Raw genomic sequence first — 19,123 nt, forward strand, 5'->3', positions numbered from 1 at the left:
CTATATCACCAATCACAACCACCATCACCATTACCCTGCTAATCCTGATCATCACCGCCACCAATCACAACCACGAAACACTACCACTATTACCAGTACCATCATCACCACATCACCCAACATCCACTTGTCGTCGAAAAATCAGGGGCGGACGTAAAATTTCGTAGTAGGTGTTGCTGGTGACACTTTTTTTTTACGTAATGGTACAATAGTAGAAAAAATGAAAAATTCAAAAACTTTTACCTTGCGTCTAGGGGTTGCCGGTGCCACTATGGACACCATAGTGGAATCGCCCATGGGTATAGTGGTCGATTTACAAGTATTTAGCGGATGAGAATTGGAGTTAGTCTTTAGGATCATGCTAGCAATTTTTGGAAACCATAGGATAAGCCACATCAATTTGAGGAAAAAAAAGACTTAAATTGGATTGGTTTCAAGAATAGGCCAAAACTATAATTTAATGGATAGTCTTACTTGATGCATATTTTTTTCATCCCATCATTTTGGAATGAAAAAGTACAATACTTATATTTTTTTATGTAAATTTTAGTTACACATCTTTGAAACTTATATACATTTTAAATAAAACTATATATATTATTTTCTTAAAATAACTTAAAATGTGTTTGTATTATAATTTCGTTTGGACTTTGATGAGTTCAACTAGGGGTTTTGTGAAAATAAATGAACCCGTTAATTATTAGATAATACAAATATTCATATAAAAATTCATTTCCTCCCAAAGACCAAAACATTTCGTGACATATTAACTCATTTTTTTTACCTTGCTTCCCTAAATGATCTATTCCATTCCTTCATAATTTCATTTCATTAAACCAAACATTCATCCTTCTCATTCATACTGAATCTTTTGTTTATACAAAGAACAAACAAGCCACTATTTGTTCATATACACATGTATACATATTCATTTAGTGCTATCGAAGACCAAAAGAGGAAACCCCTAATACTTGTTGAGAAAACTCCATGGTCCACTAGCGGTTCCAATCCTTCAAAACCATAAAGTTATAAGTTATGAGTTATGAAAACAATGAACTTGCAAGAAGCTAGTGATGAATAATGGAATTGGCCTCTTTTTTATTCAAGAATTTACCTCCCTAGGCCAGCTATTACTCGTAAACCCATAAAGATGGATAATGCGACCCATATGCCCACAAACCCGTAATGTGAGGATAGTAACCACAAGCATACAACACTTGCTAAGGCTACCAAAACCTGAAGAGCAGAAAAAACATCCAGACTTATTGATACATTAGAAACAAGAAATGATATGGGATTATTTTAAATAGACAGAAGAGAAAATGAACTTACCATTGAGAAGGCGGAGTAACAAAAATCTGATGAGCCATAGTTGATCCCATCAAATACAAATGCAATTGTATTTATGGGTTGAGTTGCCGCAACAAACTAATTAACAAGCCAAATGAAATGTATTAGCGCATTGTTTTCCAAGATTGTATTGTATTTGCCATGCACCGATGTCAATAAAACAAAAAATTTGCAATTATTTCTCCCATCCAAAAAGATTAGACAAAAAATGGATGCATGCATGTATTATATATACCGGGATGCCTAAACTCAAGAGTCGTAGAACTTTGGCATCTGTGTTGTAAACACTCCTAATGAGAAGCTTAATCCAACACCAACAATTAATGAGAGAACAAGTCCCATAGCCAAAGCTAACTGGACAAAGTGAAAAGAGATTAAACATGTATTATATATAAAAATCGTTAAAACAAGAAATGGTCAATGGTCAATGGTCAAAGGTCAAACTCACTTGGAGTACACGGGCAGCTGTTGCTGTTGCTCTCGTGTAATCTTGTCTTGCGAAAGCTCCTGCAAGAATCACCTGGATTATACATGACATGACGCAAAATCATAAGCATTAAATGTTGCGACTTCTATTGGACTTTGACCTTTCTTTGACTTTAATTTTCAAGAAGACTATATATCTACCTGGCCAGCGACAGCCAAACCATCAGCAAGCAACGAGGCTGCCACCCAAACCTGCAAGCAAATCTGAAAGGCAGCCATTTCTGTTGATCCTAGCCTGGTTGACATGGATGCTGCTAGGGTTACACAGAATGTTGCTGCAATCACTCTCATCAATAAAAGAAACCCTGTAACAAATAAAGAAAAGGTAATTATACACATCATTTAGTTATTTATACATTGATATGACATGACAGATTGACATTTTTTACCATTTTTTAAAAACCGACCGAGTTGCAAAGCTTTAATGTGTGGACGTAAAAGGTCAACTTGCTCCATCAATTTCCATAGGAGGATCAATGAGATCAAGTACCTTCACATATAATACGCTTATATATATATATATATATATATATATATATATATATATATATATATATATATATATATATATATATATATATATATATATATATATATATATATAAGACAAAGCCAATAATTCAAAATCTTATATAATTAATGAAAAAAACGTACAACTTACTGAGAGAAAACATGAGCAATGGCTGCACCAATAACCCTCATCTTGAATACGAATATTAGTATTGGGTCCAAAACAATATTCACTATAGCTCCCACCACTAAATACAACATGGTGTTAATTAGTGTTACTTCATTTAACACAATATACCAAATTTTAAGGGTGTTTTAGATACTTCATAAATAGCAAAGTAGTTTCCTTAAACTATGTGTGAAATCATATGTTGCACTTTTCATGGGATAATGAAGGATCGGAAACTTACCAATGGCATATAATGGAGTTTTTGTATCTTTAAACCCTCGAAACACTCCTTGCATGGCAAGAGATAGAAGAACAGCAGGTGCACCAAGGGACCTCAGCGTTAAATATTTGTACGCTGGGCTTAGCATTGGAGAATCCTGAATGGTTATATAAAATAACACCATAAATAAAGTTAATTTAACAACCATTGGAGAATATTGTTGAACAGTTATATTTATAATATCCTAAATATGATAATTCAACCAACAACCCCAATACCAGTTTCAAGGTGTTAAGTGTTAACATCATTTTTTGTGTAAATAAATGGACAGATGGTGTAAAGCTTCTTCAAATGAGTTATAAAATAGTAATATGTTTAGAATATTCTTTTTTGTTAAAAAATGATATAAGTTGCACCAATCCACAACCTAAAACTTACTGATTTTATACCCATATAACTTAATATTGGTTTTGCAGAGACAATGAGCAAAAGAGCTTGGATGAGACCAAGCATGCCACCTATCAATAAAGCCGATGAAGCTGATGAGATATGTCTTCTCCCAGTGTTATTCGGCATCATGTTCATATCCTCTGCTCAAATCCCAAAACCATGTTAATAATTAATTAATTACCACAAAAATTTACAAGTGGAAAGACAGAATAATATTGTTCAAAAAGTCAATCACTCGAAGAAAACAAATGTAATTTTATATAATAAAAATCATACGAGGTAATTTTGGTAGCATCGGATTTTGTAATTCAATATCACGATCAAGATTGGAACTTGAGCTTGTAGCGCTATCTTCTTCAGCCACAAAAGAAGTTGTGATGCTTACAAGTGGGAATATTGCGATCTTTGAAGCTTGATTGAAAATAGCTATGGCAACCCCAACACCAGCAAGCTCCACAGATCCTATATTATTTGTAAAACTTCCATGTTTTGAATTACCCAAATATATATATATATATATATATATATATATATATATATATATATATATATATATATATATATATATATATATATATATATATATATATATTTGGGTAATTCAAAACATGGAAGTTTTATATATATATATATATATATATATATATATATATATATATATATATATATATATATATATATATATATATATATATATAGAAGTTAGAAATTATCAAATTAACCTAAATGGCCTATGAAGGCTGTGTCAATCAAAGAAGCAATGGGGTCTGCCATTAAACCCAAGGCTGCAGGGACTGCGATCTTTGTGATTTCTAAATTCAGCTCATCCTTGCTAAAAATACTCCTGAAACACATCAGATTCTACTAAACACATATTTAATCAACAAAAAACAAGAAATACTATTTCAAGATTCTCATTCGATCATCAGTATCAACATAATTGAAGCCAACGGAAGTTGAAATCAACCCAATTTTTAAAAACTTCTTAATATTTGTTAAAATACCTGGTGTCTTGGAACAAGACCCACGAGGGCATGTTTTTTATTTTCCTATGCAGATACACTACAGCATCTGTTGCCACTATTGCAGGAAACAAATGCACACAGAATTACACAAGAACTTTCAAATTTTGAGCACAAATTGGAAGAAAATAACAGTAAAGAACGTGTTTTCAATAAATATTTCGTGAGTTTTAGTAAGAGCGTTAGGTTTGAATCTAGTTATAAACACAGAAGTAACCCAAACCCCGAAGAAAGAGAGAGACGACATAATCACATAAACCCAAACCTCCCCTGACTCTTCTTATTTTTATTGTTTTAAAAATATAGGGGGTCTGTTTTTTATTATTGCTTTTGGGCGCGTTTCAACTTCCACTTTGTGAGGAAGTGGCATTGGTGTTGTTGTTGGAGAGGAGGTGACAAAACGCTAAATTTTAACAAAAATTTTTGTCGAAAAGAAAGAGTTTTTAGTTTTTAGTTTAAATACAACGTTCTAAATGATTAAATCTAAAAGTTATATGACATAACGCTTAAGAAAAAGTTCTTAAGCCTTTGAATAAGTTTTCACAATTGCCCTAAAAATTTATTTATATATTTAGCTTTTTTAATAATTTATATGTATTAAATGTTTTCAGTTATTTTTGTCAAACCCTTATATAACAAATGAAAACTACAACTTTCGGCTATCAATTAGTTTTGTCACACACGCCTATGATCAAGAAAACAAAAACCTCATTTGTAGTCTTTTAACATTTTTTTCCTGATTTTATCTAATAATTTTCACTTAATTTATTGTTCTTACTTATTTTGTGGTAACAAGTTCCAAGTTACTTTAAAATAGTATTAGTTATAAAAAATTACGGTTTTATAATACAATGTACCTCGTAATTTTATGCAACTTGAACTGTATCTTTTTTTTTGGTTCCCGTTGGTTTGGTTTTGTATCTTTTTGTTGGCGTGGAAAGAAACAAAAAGAATGGTGTGAAAGAGGCTCCAAGTCAAGACCTCTTGTACATAGTATATGTGTCTTACCTGTTAACCAAATAATATTTTACTTTAAAAGGGTGTTTTTGTCTCTAGGATTGTTTGGGGTCAAAAGCAATCATAGTATTAACAACCATGTAAAGAAGCGATATATCAAAACTACATTGTTATGCAATATCCAATTGCAACGTCCTGTTTCGGGAAATTTCTTATTTCGGGATTGTGGACAATAAATGGATCAAGTAAATTTCTTGAGCTTCAAGGGAATAAGGTTTAGACCCTATTGGATGTTGATAATAGTGGTTATGCGATCCAAGCCCTTGGTTTGTGTTGGAGTCAAAGGGGTAAAACGGGAAAAGTGATGTTTCAGACTTTTTAAATGAAATATGGATTTTTTTCGGAAAGTTTTTAGCCCAATATATCTAGATAAAATTGTGGGGCTCTTCAATGCCTTTTCGTGGATATAAAGATCGTCGAAAACGGAGTTGGAACGAAGAAGTTATGACAGTTTGAAGTATGAAGGTTTTGGGCTTGGTCTAGTACGATGGGCATACATGATGTACGTTTGCGTACTAGGTATCCCTAGTACGATGGGAGTACCAGGAGTACGCTGGGGGTACGTTATCAGAACCCAAACCCTATTTTTGTGGTTTGAGCCTTATTTAAGCTTCTTAACTTCCCCAAACTCATTCCATTCTTGGCATCCACCTCTCTAACACCCTCCCTTGAAAACCTAACACTAGTTTGAGCCTTGTGAGCAAAAAAAAAGTGTTTTTGAGTGCTTTAGAGTGTTCTTAGTGCATCATGGAGAAAAAGAAGCTCATTGGATAAGTGTTGGTTGCATTAGAGCTTGTAGATCCATACTTTGTTCACCTTGATCTTTCTTCTAGAGGTATAAAGCTTGAATCTTGTAACACCGTAAATTTTCAAACAAAATTTTCATTTTTAAAACCACATAAATCTCATCAATACGTTTCACAAAATCCCCAAAATGTCAAATTATAAAAACAACATATTCATAATTGTTTGAATAAAATCCAGGATCCTCGAAAACATAACTCCATCTCATGTGTACAATCAAGTCGGCGCCTTCCTGCGATCCTAAGAAGTACCTAAAACACATATCACATAACACGGTAAGCACAAAGCTCAGTGAGTTCCCTAAAATACCACACATAACTCATTAGCCTCTTATGGCTATTTCTCAAGTAAGACCCTCTGGTCGATGTGTCTCAATGGAACCCTCCGGTCCCACAACTCGGGTAGACCCTCCGGTCCTAACTCAGTAAAGCTCAGCATAACACACAACATAAATCACAAAGACATAATGCATGATATCACAATACTCAATATAAACACACAAGACACTCCGGTCATACAAAGTTACCACTCAAGGTAAGTATAGTGAGAAGACTCACCTCGTAAGCAAGCAAATAAACCTCGTATACGAATCACCGATCTAGCCTCCGCCTAACACATACGATAATTAACTCTAATTAACACTTAATTCACAACTCTAAATAAACCAAGCTATTTTCTCTCTCAATTTATTGGGATGGGTAAAACTCCATTTTACCCCTCCATGGTCTCCATAATCCATGTCTTGACCAAACCCTAAAGTCAACCGAAGTCAACACTCGAGTCAATAGTCCATGTTGACCCAAATCGTCGAGTGCATCTATGTGACTCGACGAGTTCCCTCGTTTCTTCAGCAATGTCGCAAAAATCCAACTTAACTCATCGAGTTGTCTCATCAACTCACCGAGCTACATATGTCCAGACTCGTCGGGGAAAACCCTAGCCGAATCGTCGAGTTAGCTCATCAACTTGTCGAGTCCCTTAAGTCTATTTTCTCATTCAGATGTTTTAAGGCAGAGTTACAACCCCAAACTCTAGATCTACCATCCCAATGTTGAGATACCACGTAAAGTTGTAAGCTTTACGTCCATGCATGACACTTAGGGCTTGAAATGCCAAAAGAAGCTCCATTTTGGGTTAGATGCAAAAAAGCTTGCCTCTAGCTCAATAAAGCTCAGATCTTTGGGTTCACAAGACCTCCTACGATCCAGATCTGAGGTTTCAACCTCATGATATGCTCAAGTGACTCATTAACAAACGATGGATGGGAGAGAACCCTAAAAACCCCGTAAACTAAGATCTCATAAAGAAATGATCAAGATAGGAGCTTTTTACCTCCACACCGAAGCTAATCACTGAAGAACACTGGATCCACAGCCCTTCCTCGATCTAATCTGCAATGCTCTCCAAATCACCTTCCAAAGATGCACAAGAACACTCAATTTAGCCTCTCTCTCCCTCCCTCTCTCTCTCTCTCTCACAACAAGTGGATCTGGTCTAAGGTTTCTCACTGAGCTCCAAGGTGACAAGGGTGGCTGAAATGAGGGTTTAAGGTCCTTTAAATAGGACACAAACCCGGAAAATTAAGGTTTCCTCTCACAACGCCAACTTGTAGAGTTGGTCCCTCCAACTCGTCGTTGGTCGTAAAACCCACGCGACCAAAACCCTTTTCTACTCGACGAGTTGGGGCCTCCAACTCGTCGAGTTGCTCAATCATAATCATGAAAATTATATAAATATTTATACCTGGGAGTCGGGATGTTACAATTCTCCCCCACTAGAATCAGACTTCACCCTCGAAGTCATGCTCCGAAAACAACTCTAAGTACTTCTCCCGCATCTCGAACTCCGGCTCCCAAGTCCACTCTGATCCTCTGTTGTGCTCCCACTTCACCTTAACTAGTCGCACCTCCCTGTTCCTCAGGGTCTTAACTTTTCTATCCAAAATCGCTATCGGTCTCTCAATATAGTTCAGGCTTGCATCAACCTGAATGTCCTCTAAACGTACCACTGCCATTTCATCGGCTACACACTTCCTCAGCTGAGACATATGGAAGGTGTTATGAATATGGCTCAACTTTGCAGGTAGATCCAACCGGTAAACTACCTTACTTACTCGGGCGATCATCCTGAAAGGGGCAATATACCTAGGGTCCAGCTTGTCCCGTTGCCTGAATCGTATCACCCCTTTCCATAGGGATACCTTTTGGAGGACAAAATCTCCGACCTGGAAGTCTAGCTCGGATCGTTGCCGGTCTGTGTAACTCTTCTGGCGACTCTGGGTCGTCAGTAACCTCTATCTGACCTGCTGAATCTGCTCAGTTGTCTTGAACACTATCTCAGTGCTCCCCATCACTCTCTGCCCTACCTCACCCCAACAAATAGGAGTCCAATATCTCCTCCCGTATAGGAGCTCGAAGGGAGGCATACCGATATTGGAATGATGGTTGTTGTTGTATGAAAATTCAGCCAAGGGCAAGTAAGTGTCCCAACTTCCACCGAAGTTCATAACACATTCACGGAGAATGTCCTCGAGTGTTTGAATCGTCCGCTCACTCTGCCCGTCTATCTGTGGGTGGTATGCGGTACTGAAGTAAAATCGGGTACCCAACCCCTCATGAAACTTCTTCCAAAATCTGGAAATAAAGCGTACATCTCGATCTAACACTATCGATGTTGGCACTCCATGTCGTGCTGCCACCTCTCTCACATAAACCTCGGCCAAATTCTTTGCAGAAGAGTTCTCACTAATAGCCAAAAAGTAACCACTCTTCGTCAATCGGTCCATAATCACCCATATTGCGTCAACCCCACGCGCAATCCTAGGTAACTTGGTGATAAAATCCATGGAAATATGTTCTCACTTCCACTGGGGAATCTCCATAGGCTGCAACGGGCCATGTGGACGTTGGTGCTCCGCCTTAACCTGGCGACATGTCAAGCACCTCTCAACTACCCATGTCATATCCCTCTTCATACAAGGTCACCATTAATCTCTCTTCATATCCAAATACATCTTAGTGGCCCCTGGATGGATCGAAAATCTCGATCAAAGTGCCTCCTCCATCAATATATGTTGAGCCCCGCCTGTATAAGGCACCCAAATCCGCCCACAGAAGGTCATAAGCGCCCGACTATACTTGGTTTTGTTCTTCAAAACTCAAGAACACACACATAACACAAAGTCAAGAACACATATACAAAGCAGTCAAGGACACATACACGTACACTCATGAACACAAACACATCTGTGAGCACACATCGTCCCAAAAAAATATGGGCATGTTCTTAGTTCCTAAAACAAAAATCGATTTGAAATTCACACAAACACAAATCGATTTACGGGAATAAACAAACACACATACACATCTACTTCATAAATGAACTCAGACACACATAAATCGATTTCTAAGGATGAACACACATATTGATTTCTAGAAATGAAAACACACACACATACAAATCAACTTCATTTTCAGTTTTTGAGTTATTTTTAGTTCAAATTTCGGGGAGGACAATAAAAAAGAAAAAAACAAATAATAATTCAACAAAAAAGTCGTTGAGTCCCCCTTCTAAGCAATTTAGCCACTGACATCATCGGGACTCGGTCAGGACCAATTATTTTCTTCAATTATGACTATTTTGAACCATCTTGCACTCCAAAATAGAATTGGTTCACGTCATGACAAGTTTTGGCCGAACCGGTTTGGGACTAGGAAAGTATCAACAAGTTGTTGAATTTGAGGACCTAACCCGGATTGTCGGTGTGGACCGCTTAAGGACTACATGGTTTACGACTAGTCCGGTCTATACATAAAAATCATAGACTAATTAGGATCGACCCAAATTTGCACCTCCATGTATAACTCTTTCATAAGGTTCATTAGTCATGTCCCCTAAACCTCTAATTTCTTGATTTCGTTTCATCCTATAACACATTACAAGACTCGTCTATATTTCTTATTTTGTTTGATGTAGTAAAAATAACTAATGTTAGTTGTGACGACAACCTATTGTTTATATGTTTTTATAACATGATTTAGTAAATTTAAGTAATGTTGGTAATTACATCAGTTATTTGTGGGAACATACTTTAATGGGATGTTTAATATTGAGTTCGAAAAATGCTTATTAATTTATTAGTTTTTAAAAAGAAAATAAACTTCATTTTTTTTGAGAAACAGAAGAGTGTTTTTGAAAACAATATTTACTATCATAAAAAAAGTCACGCATTCATGACTTTTAAAAACTGTTTATACTTTTTCACCTAAAATGACCATAAAATGATATAAGTTTGTTTATACGCCACTAAAACTATTTATTCTTCTTCGCCTAAAATGACCATAAAATGATATAAGTTTGTTTACCCGACACTAATTTTTTTTAAGATTTATAAACTTATAACTTCTTTTTACCATATAAGCTAATCTTTTTGTTTAGCAGCTTACATACGCACACATTACACTAATCCTAAATTTACATATTTTATCCGCATCAGGACTTGAACCTTTAACATTTGACTGAGGGAGACTTATCCATCAATTCCTGAAACCGCTGGCCAAGGGCCCTTTGGTACTGAACACTTTTTAAAAAACTTTTTTTCTCACCATCTAAACATCAAATACACTAATAAACACCTTTATAAAAAATATTCATTAAATTAAATAAAGAATAAAGAATCCCAAAGATCCCTAATATAAACAACTCTTATTCTATAATAAGTTAAAGCGAAAATGACATTGTAGGCTTATAATATTTTCGAAATGTATATAATTAGTCCCTAAATTTATTTATTTGCTTTATAGGGGCATAAAAAGTGACTTTTGTCGAGTTTGAATAGTGTTTTGGAAATTTTGTAGGGGTAAACCGGCCACCCCTTGCCACACAAACAATTCTCTTTACTCACTTCCTTGAACGATTTCTCCTTCAATAGCCCCATTTGATTCAAAGCAAACCACGAAAAGCATCGATATCTTCTCCCTACCTACCTAAGCTTTGTAATCTACGCCTTCAAACACACATACAACTCACAATACCACCTTATCATGTAATACAAAACCCTAATATAAGCTTCAGTTTTGGCTACCGTGCTCACAAGTAATCAATTTTAGTAAAAACGGGTTTTATGGGTCCATATCCAACCAACTCTTCGACCATGGGTCCATAAGATCCCTTTCATTAGCTAAGAACTAGTTAACCGGTGTAATCTCTTGACAAGTCCTATAATTGAATCGATTATTGGATTATCCTGGTTAAAAGCAAATCTGTCTTGATCACTAAGAAATTTGTGTGTGATTGGGTTGAATCAAAGATGGTGAAGGATTTTTTAGTAGGTCTTCAACGGTTCACGAATATGGTTTCAATGCTTACAATTATTTCAGTTTAAAGGTTTTGAAGGATTCAGTTTTGATGGATGATATTTCATTTTTGTTTTGACTTCGATTTGAAATTGATCGAAATAAGGTGATAAATGAGCGAAAGTTGTTTTCGTCATGATGGTGTTTCGATTCGATGAGAAGAAGATAGACGGAAGATGGTTTCGTTTTGATGTTGCTTTGAATTTTAGATGTTTCGATATTGTTGAGGCCAGTGTCTGGTTGTTGATTCGATTGAGTCGTTAGGGAAGGATCAAAGCTGGATTTTGATGACGTGTTGTTTTAATTGAATGGGTTTTCAATGGAGTACAATTTTTGATGGGGAAGTGATGTATTGGTCTAATTAATTTTTAATGGGGTGTGACTTTTATATGGTCAACAAAAATGTATTGGAACACACAAGCAGAAAGTCATAGCCATGGAAGCCAAATCAACCTTAGTCATGGGGATGATTTTCTTTAAGTTATATTTTATTGGGGATAAAAAGGCATTTTAAAATGCTTACATGCATATGAAACTAGTTATATTAGGTATGAGTGACCAAAAAACATATGAGTGACCAAAAAGCGGGTCAACATCCACTTTATACCCTTGTAAAAGTAGAAAATAAGTTTAAGGACTTATTAGATCAATTTCGAAAACATTTTAGTGTTTCAGTGTCAGTTTCTGTAAATTAAATAAGATGAAACCAAGAGAGTGTTTGATTCTTAAATGAAAAGTAAATGATAGTTTGATTCTTAAATGAAATTTGGTTTTTTGGATTTCAACTTACATTGTTCTTTTAAAATATCCCCTAAAAGGAAAGAATGTGGATTGTCATGTTCTTTTTGATCATTTTATATGTAAAAGTTAAATGAAACATTTAAAAAAACTTATTGACTTATTATTTTTACTATCATAAAAGCTAATCCAAATAGTTTTTTTTTTAAAATTTACTTAAAAAAACTATAAATCAATAAACACTTTTCTAAAAAAAACAGTGTTTGACATTAAAAAGCACATCCAAACACCAAAACTAGTTTTGGACCTAAAACATAACATAAAGGATTGACCGGTGAAAGTTCCCTAGACGTGGTGTTTTCAAATGGTATTCTTGATCCTTTTAAAGGCACTTGTGATATTCTTGAACCTTTTAAAGGCACAACAGGTGTTTTCAAATGGTATAAACGAAGTCTTTAGTTTGAAATTTGTGATAAACGGACTTATATATGGATTAAAGTGGACTGGAGAACTACAACGATACACACTTTATAAATGTTAAAATGTTCATGACTTGTTTCATTTTGTTGAGCATAGTCACTTTTGCCTTTACTAGTGACATTATTATACTTTAGTTTTTAGGCATCTGGTGCATATTACACCACATTTAATTTTTTATGTTTAAAAATGAAAGTAAAAATAGGATTACGTGCGTTACTAGAAAAAATGCTAACACCCATGTTAGCTTCATTTTCAAAATCATTGCTATTTTTAACCCATTTATTTTCTGTTAACCATGTTTTTTCACTTTAAGCTCATTTATATTTTAACCAGTGTATTTTTCCACCACGTCTAGGGAATGAGTATATGACTTATGACTTATGAGAAGAAAAAAAAAAGTAAATTCTTAAAATTCTGTTAAGTGAGAGGCAATTCTGTTCACCCCGTTGGCTTTCCGGACTAAGAGTTTACAGATGTATTAAAGCAATACTAGAAGGATGCTTTTTGATTAAACAATACTAGAAGGATGCTTTTTGTAATTCTTGAAAAGAAAGAGTACAGGTGAGGGCTAGGGTTTCAGCAAATATAGCCTAAGGTTGCCGCCGTCCACCTCTATAAATCTCCACAAACTTCCACCAAAGACTTCAATGTCTGGTACGGTATCGTCGTCTCTAAAACTGAGAAAAACATTGTGCACATCATCCGTGAAACGATGGTTTTTCAGTTTTAAAATCTGCTACACTCGTAATCCGTGTTACACACCCTAATCGGTTGAAGATTCTCGTTCATTCTAATGCAATGTCATCACCTCTGAAACTCAAGAACACGTCGTCTTCGAAGTCGAATCTCTAATTCTTTCTTTGTTCAGTAAACGATGTGCTCTTATGTTTCGAGGTTATGACGTTGGTTAACAATCATAACTTATTTCGATATGTCTATGTTGATTCAGGTGAAGTCTTATCCTTAAGTGATTTATATTTTGTATAAATTATGTTTCAGTTTTTTGACGGCATGGAATTGATTTAATGTAACGCCTGCATTTCCAGGCTAAGCATTTTCATTGATGTAATACTCTAGGTTAACCTTTGTAACCCGTTTTGAAATAATAGAAGTATATTATTTGAGTATTATGTGTTTTGTGCTTAATTGCTTAATTATGTGATTTGATTAATTAAGAATAAAATGAGCGTCAAAATTTAAGTGTAAAATAAACTTGATATCTTTGGATAATGTTGTACTAGTTGAAACGAGGTTTCCGAATATATAAAGAACGCTCAAATCTGACTTCGTATGAGGAAGTTATGATTTTCTAAAGTTTCGACTTAGCGGTATGCAGCCCGAAATACTCGCTTTGAGATCGAGCGGTTTTTAGTCGAATCAATCTAAACGAGAATCGAAGATCTCGTTGTTGGTATCGAAGCGATGAAAAGTTAGGCGAGAACGGACGTCAAACGAAGAAATTATGAATTTATAACGAAGTTTTTCTGTCCTGGCCTACTAAAAATAATTAATAAAAATAAATTCAAAATTAGCCGACGAAGTCTAAACGAAAGGTGTAGAGCGTAGTCTCACCTACGTGTGGATATAAAGAACGTCGAAAACGGAGTTCGTATGAAGAATATATGAATTTCCGAAGTTTATTAAATAATTTGTATTTAAATTTAATCTTTAATTCGGATGTATATCCGAAGGAGTCACCGATCTGATCCGAAGTACGCCCAGCGTACCGCGAAGCATGACGCACCTCGCACTTGAGTTCTTCGGATGACGCATGCCATGATGATTCGGACGCGTACGCCCCGCGTACTGCTGTACGCCCAGCGTACTCCGAGGCTCCAGCCTCCTATAAATAGGATGCGAGGGCAGCCGGCTCATTTGCTCTTTTTCTCTCTTCTCTCTCCTGCTTTGCATCGTTTTGCGTGCCAGAAGTACCCCGAAGCCCCAGTATCATTCCCGATCCCCGAAGCAAGTCCCGAGGTCCCGAAGATCCCGAGAAGTGCGATTCCAGAGCCGAATCTCTCTGCCCGCGAGGAGTCCGGTTTTTTGTGGAGATCTTCCAGATCCACCGAAGAATACTACTTCTATAAGCCGTAGTGCTGTCCGATCATCTTCTGATCAAGTGAGTGTATACTACCTTTCATAAACACGATAATAATACAAGTATGGTTTGAGTGTATTAAGTATATTGTTGTTTATATGCGTGAGTGTGTGGTTATTTTTTTCTAACGCATAATTATAAAGTATTTTATACGAAATACGTGTTATGTGTATATTTTGTGTTATATGTGTGAATGTATATTCACCCTCTTCTATCTCATAGATCTGATTTGTTTTCTATGAAATACGAGGTATGTGTGTGTGCCTCATCTATTATGTGGAATATGTATTGATTAAAGCATGTTGTACAATTTTTTTTAAACTATGTATAAAAATGTATATTCTTATCTACTAATATGTTGGGTAGAACATAGGTAGATAGTTGGTGTGTAATAAACATATGAGAGGCCTCGTTGTTGTTTTGATTCAGTCATCTAGCGGAGTTTAGATGACGACCACAGACTTTTTTAGACAGTCATGTGGAACGCTAGCAGGTTCGCCACCTGTAGGTGTTAATGAACTTGGGTGTTCATTCGCTGTACTCTATCCCCCTCATGGTTGCCTTATTTGACTTATATTGCTGAGAAACCCCCGAAGCATGTGTTGTCGCCCCGATTAAATATTCTTAGACTAGGTCCCTTGTGTTAGTTATTTTAGGGACATAAAGTGAGAATAACGGGAATGAGTAATTGAGTTATTATTGGTTGGTGGAATTCAATATAATTATTTATTGTGGGTTGAAAACCCTATATGCTCATTAGGCTCCCAAGCCTGACCCACTCAGTTTTATTTGTATTACAGGAAGTGGCGCAGGGGCATAAGATGGATGAACCATCAAGTTGTTTTGTTTACAAGTCTGTATATGTATATATTTGTTGAATGATTTGTAATGTTATCGTTTATGCTTTATGGTTTGTATCGGAAAATGACATCCCGAGTTTTGATTATATAATGAAAATACATTTCTTTTATGAAATGCTTTGGTAAACATTGTTTTATCACGTTTTGTTTTTGGGAACAAATTCCGCAACTCTTTCAAATCAAAAGGATTTACTCTGAAATTATTTTAAAAGCATAAATGAAAATCGGTTTTTTCTGGCCGAGATTTTGGGGATGTCACATTTAATTTTCGGTGTTTATGTGCTTTTGTAGTTGATATGAAAACGTTGAGCTTAATTTGTCAGAATTTGACTTGATAGATACTCAGATCTATGATGTGTGAAAGTAGATCCTAATGCGTATTAGTTTATAAGCTCTTCTGATTTCACGATCTTCTACTTCTAAATTACAGTTTTGTTTGATTGATAAACTCTATTACATACATCTATAAAAGTCATATTCAAAAATGTAAATCAAAATCTATTGGGGAAATGAGAGGCATAAAGAGATCATAGAGGTGAGAGATGGAATATTTTGAACAATGCAAAAATGATGGACAGATGTACGTGGCGTGTCATTGTATTTACCACTTCAATAAAATACATCGGTAAATAGAAAATGGTTGTTTTTATATTTGACCATAATGTTATATTCTACATTTAGAGTATATTACAAAAAGATTCAGGTATTTTCATTTTCGTTATGCTGTATTTTTAGGGAGCATTGGGTTTTTAAGAACAACATTTGAATTAAATCAAAGCTTTGTTTGGAGTACATTTGTTAACCTTTATTCGTTTTTGCAAATTGAGAATTTCATAGCAATGTTTATTCAAAGACCCCTTTTAATTGATTAGCCTTTTCTTGTTCCTTTTTTCAGTTTGAGCATGGCTGTTTTTAGGGAAGCATATTTTAAACTCAACAAGATAACAAATCTATTGATAAAAAAACAAATCTGGTGTTAAAAGCTAAGCAAACAAAGATACAACCTAAACAATATTTTCATTTTTTATTCCACTTTCAAGATGTCAATAAATCTGAAAAATGAATCAAAGAATAAAAAATAAAAACACTTTTTTGAAAACAACTGTCTAATAAAAATGAATGAAAAAAACTAATCAGAAAATAAATCAATGAATCAGATATCAGAAATAAGCAAACCACAATAGACAAAATTTTACCTGAAGCAAACCACACAAATAAAGGAGAAAGATTGATGGCAACAGATTTCGAGCTTATCCCAGCTAGAAGAAAGGAGAAACTCTTTTTTTACAATAAATTGAATTACTTAATAACATACAATGATACACATAAATCGAAATCAACCAATAAAAATTGAAATCGGAATAAGAGAAATAGAGAACTCACCCAAATACTCAAAAACTGAATCAACCTCCTGAAACGAATCACTTAATCAGATTCAAATACAATGAAGATTGAAGAGGTGATAACTGATTTTAGCATGTTTAGAAAGGAATTAGAAGCACACTAAGAAAAAAAAAAGAACTCACCTGATGACCCAGATGAGTTGTCCCGCTGAAGAGAAACCCATAAAAATTCAAAAAAAAAAAAAAGAACCAATCAAGCAGAAAGAATCAAGCACAAGCGGTACTAGGGAATCTAACTGAACTGAGAATTAAATGTTGAAAAAAACGAACCGATTGCAGTCGATTTATAGCAGATGAGAATACGAGAGAGATTTAGAATAAGAAATTGAGAATAAGGATTAAGGAATATTAATCGGACCAAGAGAGCTGATATAGGGGGTGTTTGGCTTAGCTTTTCACAGCCAAAAGTCATTTTTGGAAAAGAAAAAGAAGCAAAAGATGTTTGGCAAACTAGTTTTAAAAGCCACTTTTGAAGTTTTTACATAAGGAAAATGAACTTTTTGGAAAAGTCACGAAATCCTGACTTTTTGTAACTTTTCCAAAAATGACTTTTGGGTTTGAAAACCTAAGCCAAACACCCCCATAGTTTAGTTTCAGCCGATTTATAGCCCGCTTTCCACGATTTTCAAGGTTGGGATAACCGATTTGACGATTGAAGTTCTCAAGAGCAATCGATTCTTTGGCGCTCACGCCTTCCGCCTTCCACTCCTGCATCCGGACGCAGGACGCTTTCCTTCTTGGACTGGAGCAGCTAACTTTTGGGCCAATATATATATATATATATATATATAGTATTACTTATTGGACACATATTATGCCCTATTTTTTTATGCCCAGGCCTAAGCCCAACTCGCCCATGTACTGGGGTCGGGCCAGCTGACCACAATAATAAAAACTCACAAAAATTTGATGACGTAAAAACTCAAAAATAAGTCTTGAAGGTCGGACTAGAGATGTCGACAAAGATACAATTTTTGAACCAATTATAGCAAAACATATGCATACCGGTTGTGAAATTTTATTAGATAGGGGTTCAACTTATAATGTCAAGTCCATGAAGATTTTTAAATTTCCCGAGCAATTCACGATACCAAAATGAAAACGATTTGAAAGCATTAACACAAATTATTTAATGAATTTGAAAAGAAAGAAAAAACAACCAAACCTTTTTTTGTTTAGAACGATTAATTTCGTTAATTCACAAGAATATTCTTTACAAAATGAATGATATGGATAATCACAAAACTGACTACATGATTTAAGAGATTTAAGAATAATGAGAAATGATCCAAAAATTTTAAGGCTAAAGGTTATAACCCATGCCAAGGAACGCTTCCAGGTCAACAATTGACACCAACTCAAACTACCATTGGGTGGCCAATATACTCCTAACGAAGAAATGTACTCCCAATGAAGAGGAAGAGGAAGAGGAAGAGGAAGAGATTGCAATAAAGAATAAATGAAATGAAGAGAGAGGAAAAAAGGGAATTGGTACACCTCCACCTAAGCCATGAGTGTGTCTTGTATATCCTTAGGTCTAATAGTAATAGTAGATGATAAAATTAATAAATTTTATTATAATCTTTTTAGATTTTTATAACAGCTTCTTTTCAAAAAGAATGTTTATTTTGAAACATTGAATAAACACACCGTGAAACATGCTCAAAACGATATTGTTTCGAGCATTTTACCAGTGTACTGTGTACTAACAAAGTGCATAGTGTCGAAAAAGTCCTTGATTTTGTATATATATATTTTTTGTTTTTTAAAATAGTTTTAATTTTGTTTTTTCCCCCTTGTTAAAAATGATTATTCGGTGATTTTTGTTTTCTTGGTGATATTTGCTTTATCAATTTTGCACATAATAGTTATTAAAAGAAAAAAAAGAATACCGATCTCCACCGTTCATTGACAGATCGTGCTGGACCGGTGATCTAGAGTCTTCTATGTTACCCTAATTTTCTAATGAGTATAAATAGAAGTCGGGTGCGATAATGGAAATTAGGGTTTTGGGTGGATGTGAAGGCTGAAGGAACTTCCCACTTCGCACTCACTTAAAACTGTTTCGTATCTTCAACGTTCTTCCAATAATCGACTACTATCCAATCGAAGTGTCATCGCCTCTAAAACTTAAGAAGACGTTGTTTTCATACGGCTTCCGT

General features: G+C 35.0%; 1 pseudogene; it reads right to left on the reverse strand.

Annotated features, from left to right (window-relative positions):
- Window positions 1-821: 821 nt before the first annotated feature.
- On the reverse strand, window positions 822-17,675 carry LOC111878663 (protein DETOXIFICATION 42-like; annotated as a pseudogene).
- Window positions 17,676-19,123: the final 1,448 nt, after the last annotated feature.

The sequence above is a fragment of the Lactuca sativa genome, chromosome 9, assembly GCF_002870075.4.
Source record: "Lactuca sativa cultivar Salinas chromosome 9, Lsat_Salinas_v11, whole genome shotgun sequence".
NCBI lineage: Eukaryota > Viridiplantae > Streptophyta > Magnoliopsida > Asterales > Asteraceae > Lactuca > Lactuca sativa.